Raw genomic sequence first — 5,767 nt, 5'->3', positions numbered from 1 at the left:
TCTGTGCTCGATAAAATTTTCCAGTTTCGCGCAGTGTTATTTCGGTCCTAGTTGTGAAAGATATTTCTCAAATTTCCTACGTGTAAAATCCTATGTTTTTAACTCATTATGGATGGTCTTTCCAATGAGATCTTTTTTTATGCTGTGACAATAATGTTAATCAAAATTACGCACATGAAATACTTAGAACGATTCGAGTCTCATCCACTCATTCTAAATCATTGCCGAAACAAATTCAGGAATTTAAATAGAAATCCTCCCTAGTGGAGTAGCCAAAAACTGTAGGGAATAAATTTCAAGCGTTAACCTCCTTAGCTTGAACATCACTGTGATCATACACTAAAGTACGGTGGCGTCCAAAAGGGAAGAAGATAGAGCAAAAGAGTCGCCAACAAGTTTTAGGAACTTGTAAACCATTCACAGGGTGAAGGTTACACCCCTTAACGATCCAAGAGATCGTCAACTCCATAAGGTCTTGAACCAAATAAGGGTTCGGGGATGAAGGTACAAATCCAACCTAAAAGAGATTGAACCTGCCCTAATAATAGGCCTCTACTTTATTCTGATCGTATTCATGTGCGCTTTCTGACTAACATGCAATCAATAGGATTAACCCTAAACCTGTTTATCTATGTTAGTTGAATTTAATGCACAAACAAATCTATTATTGGCGATCACTTGAATTATAATCAAATTAAACCTAAACAAGATTATTAATTATCTTATTAAGCGTGATTACAAATACCAATTCCCTTTAAACATGCATAAAAGGTGTGATCAAGCAATAACAATAAATATCAAGCAACATAATAATAATCAAAATCAATAATCATAATAATAATAATAATCATCAAAACAATAATCATCATAATAACAATTATAATAATCATAATCATAATAATCATGTTAAAGCATAATAATAGCAAGATCCTAGGCATGATACTAACAAGATTAATAACAAACCCTAGCATGTCACTAAGCAATAAAAATCAAAACGTTAACCCTAACATGATACTAACAACATAAATATTAGGAAGAACATAGGAAGCATCATAGCAATCATACTTGATATCAAAATTACCCTAAACATGATACTAGGAATCATAATAACAATCTAAACATGAACTCTGTATCATAACATCAATTAAACCATTAAAGCACTTACTTCGATGCCACGTACCTCTTTCTAATAACAAAATACACACGTTAGTAACTTCAAGGAAAATAATAAAAAAAACAATTAAATTAAATAATTGAAAGAGAGATTTGGGACCAAACCCTCAGAAATTAAACCTTTCACGTCTAGGGCGAAGGCAACTTCGAATATGGCTAGGTGTATCTAGATCTAATGAATGCGGAATTTTGTATGTAAAAGCTAGTTTAGAAAAAGAGAGAGAGAGAGATGGTGAATGATTAAAGAGAATGAGAATGAAAACTGATTGTAGGTGAATGAAAACGGAGTTTTTACGACGTAATTTATAGAGAAAATCAGCCAAAAAGATAAAATTATTAAAACAGAGTCTGGCGCACAGAAAACAGAACCAACGCCAACGCTGGCTGTTGGCGCCAGGCGCCAAGCATAGCGCCAGACGCTACATCTGGCGTTTGGCGCTGATTTCAGAAATTCACGCATTTTCTAAAATCAGATAAAAATTACCGTACAAGAGGATAAAATCGTATTTTCCTCAAAAATGCTCTTTTATTTTAATTAAAACTCTGAAAAGTCAACAAAAGTCAATTTATCAATGCTAATTGAATTAGGAATGGAAAGAACCTTCTAGAAGAATCTAGAAGACTAAGACCATTCCTAATTGCATTAGGAATGATAAATCATATAAGGCCCTCCTCTAGATCATTGGGCCGCATATAAGGCTCAAACCGGGCTCAGTTCAGCAAATTGGCCATAACTTCCTCAGTATTCATCGGAATTGAGCTTATAATATATCGTTGGAAAGCTCTCGTCAAACCCCATCCAACTACACTATTATTGGACCCATATAATGGACCAACCAAACTGGATTGGCTATTTTCTTAAAATAAGTTTTCAAAAACAAAGAGAAGAGAAAAGAAATTAAAATTATCCGCAACACTAGACTTTCCACACTTTCGCTTCATTCGATTATGATTTGACGCGAAAGGTACTCATAACTGGGTTTGGTTTTGGGGAGACACAAATGGGTTTCTACACATGCTTTTTTGGTTTAATTTTTATATTTGATGTTTGATTAGGGTAATTGTTCTTGATATTTTGTTGATTCTTGTTTTCTATAGTTGATAATTGATTTGACGATGATGTTTCTTGAGTAGTTTTCTGCTAGGATTTGGGTAGACATGTGTGATTGATGAATTGAGATTGATTGGGAATTTGAGTAGTTATTATGTTGTGATTAAATTGATTCATAGAGGTTTGCATGTTACTTAGTTAATTGGAATAGCTAACCATGATTGCTAGCATTGATTGCATGATTGAATTGATTGACATGACCACTTGATATCGATTTGATCATAATTGGTTGAGTATTTGATTATGTTTCTTTTTATTGTTTAGCCCTAGAGAAATCTATGTTAGAGAGTATGAGGATGATTAGTTGAATGCTCTTAATTGCTCCTACTATTTGTCTTTGCATTGTTTGGATGGCTTGATTCCCTAATTAGATTGGTTATCATGAATGGATGTTGATCCCCTTTCCCTAGTGCTTTATTTGTTTGGTTATTTGCTTATTTATTTGGTTAGTGTTTACCTTTTACCCTTAGACTTTGACCTAGCTTAGGCACATAATTTAGAGCACTTGAACATAACTGTTCCTAGTGGTTCGACCCTTGACTTACCTCTATACTTTTATTTAGGTTAGTTGAGTTACTATAAATTTGTTTTATCGTAGGGAGGATTAGTTCAACGACCTAGTTTTCCCCACGTCAAATGGGCATACGTTTACAGCTGACCCATTGTCAACCAAAGTTAAAGGGATATTGTACCCCTTGTACCCCACGGTTAAGTATAATGCATTATTGTGGGTTGTGTCTTTTGAAGGTAAACCATCATTAGTGAAAATGATTGATTTGTCGGATTTCTCGCTAGTAAGCAAGCTAACGAAATCCTGAGGGGTTGTGTCTGTGCATATAAACAAAGTTGTTAGAGCGTTCATGAGAGAATTCCTATGTTCTTTAGAAGTACTTAGGAGTTCCCAAATGCTAACATTCGCCTTGGATTGGAAAAGTTGTTAGACCAATGGATCTTCCACCTCAAGTGGAGGTGGTATTGGATTTTTTACTTGACCTTGAGTTTTATTTTGTGTGGTCGAAGATCCATTTAGTGGTGGTGCTTGGTAGACTCGCCCAGAACGAGTTAAATGATCTATCTCGTTTGGGTTAGTTGTAGGACTCACAAACCAACTTTCTCCTAGAGGCTTTAGATGTGCCTCCATTTCAAGATGTTCCATGAGTTGTGCTTGATGCCATTGTTCATCCAAGGAGAGATTCGATAAATCTTGCGACTTCCCCAAGAAATGATCCCAATCAAGCGCTCCATTTTTTTCATTTTGTAAACAAGATGGAGGTGGGACGCGGCATACTTAGAGACATATAAGTCTTGAAAGTCATCGTCCCATAGTCCACATACTTCATTAGTTGCCCCTATGAGTATTGTGGATAGAGGTTCTCCTATAGGTGTGATATAGTCCAAAGGATTGAACATATCACTTCCCATATGGTCCTCATCAATGTGAGACACCCCTAAGGTGGATGCATTATTGTTAGGTTTAGGCGTGGGAATTCTCCCATCGTCTACTAAATCTTGTATTTTGTGCTTTAAGACATAGCAACGTCAGTATCATGTCCAACGCCTCTATGATAAACACAATAAGCATTACCATCCCATTGAGGAAATCTTCTTTCTGGTGGAGTGGGTGGTGTCGGCCCTGTTGGCGCAAGTAAGCCTTTTTCATTTAATTTTTCTAACAATTCTTTATAGCTTACAGGAAATGGAATAAATTTTCTTTCTTTTGTCCATCTTTTTCTAGGATCATCATATCGATTTGTGTTATTGTATTGCGTGGTGGTCGCAAATACGTCAATAAAGGATGATGCATTATCATTCCCTTTCTTGTAGTTATTCTTAGGTTGATGATTATGATGAGGTTTGTTTGCCTTTTCTTTAGCAAGATCATCTTCAATCCTAGTAGCCACAGAATAGACCTTTTCAAAAATGTCTAAACCAAGGTAACGTAGATGTTTGTTGTACTTTTGATGACAGTTGTCAATGAACTTTTGTACTAACTCGAGTTCAGGCGGCCTTCGGGCAAGGTGGGCCGCTTTTTCTCGCCATCTACCATAGAAAGCAAGGAACCTTCATCGTCGCCTTGATTAAGCATCTCAAGTTCACGTAAAGTTGACTTAAACTCTACGTTACTCTCATATTGGGTAATGAAAGCCGAAACTACATCTTCCCATGTTGCCTTGAATTTTGGATCAAGCCCATAGTACCACTCTCTCGCAGTTGGGTCTAGGAATAAAGGGAAAGTCAAAGCATAAAGCTTATGATCAACTCCCTTTAATTCCATAGTGCCAGTAAAACACATTATATGATTTTGTGGATTACTGGTCACCTTAAATATTGGCAAGTCCGTAGCTACGAACTTTTCCGGTAAAGCAAGTCCTGCGGGAGGAGCAAACTTTTCTGCGTCAAAGTACTTGTTCCCCATTATAGAATGAAGAACTAGCTTCTCCAACTACTTTTCTTTGATGGATAATTGTTCCATCTTTTCTTGCAAGGCTAAGTTTTCAGCATTTTTCTTTTCAGCCTTTTCCATTTTCTTAATTCTTCTCTCCTCGGCCTCTTGAGCCTTTTCCTCTATCAAATGAAAAATCTCTTGTTGAAGTTCTTCAATGGTTGGCATTGTTGTTGGACTAGGATTAGTTGTCGAATAAAAGTGGTTTGAAAGGGGTTGATCTTTGGGTGGTAAACATAGAATGCGAGTGCCCGGGGAGACTTCTTTTCCAAGCTTGGAAACCGGCCCTAAAGGAGTACGAAAGGATAAGTAAATCGATACGCTTATGTAGGGAATAATTTCAAGCCTTTAAAATCCCAATAGCTTGAACCCCACTGTGATCATATACTAAAGTACGGTGGCGTCCAAAAGGGAAGAAGATAGAGCAAAAGAGTCGCCAACAAGTTTTTAAGGAACTTGTAAACCGTTCACGAAGTGAAGGTTACACCCCTTAACGATCCAAGAGATCGTCAACTCCATAAGGTCATGAACCAAATAAGGGTTCGGGGATGATGGTACAAATCCAACCTAAAAGAGATTGAATCTGCCCTAATAATAGGCCTCTACTTTATTCTGCTCGTATTCATGTGCGCTTTCTGATTAACATGCAATCAATAGGATTAACCCTAAACCTGTTTCATCTATGTTGGTTGAATTTAATGCACATACAAATCTATTATTGGCGATCACTTGAATTATAATCACATTAACCCTAACAAGATTATTAAATATCTTATTAAGCGCGATTACAAGTACCAAAATTCCCTTTAAACATGCAATAAAGGTGTGATCAAGCAATAAATAATAAGCATCAAGCAACATGATAAATAATAATAAATAAATAATTATAATCATGATCATAAAATTATAATAATCAAAATAATAATCATAAAAAATAATCATCATAAAAATAATAATAATCATGAAATCATAATAAAAAATCATGTTAAAATATAATAAACATAGCAAGATCCTAGGCATAATACGAACAAGATTAATAA

This window comes from Chenopodium album, chromosome 1, assembly GCF_948465745.1.
Source record: "Chenopodium album chromosome 1, dcCheAlbu1.1, whole genome shotgun sequence".
Classification (NCBI taxonomy): domain Eukaryota; kingdom Viridiplantae; phylum Streptophyta; class Magnoliopsida; order Caryophyllales; family Amaranthaceae; genus Chenopodium; species Chenopodium album.
Note: the sequence above shows the minus strand (reverse complement) of the source record.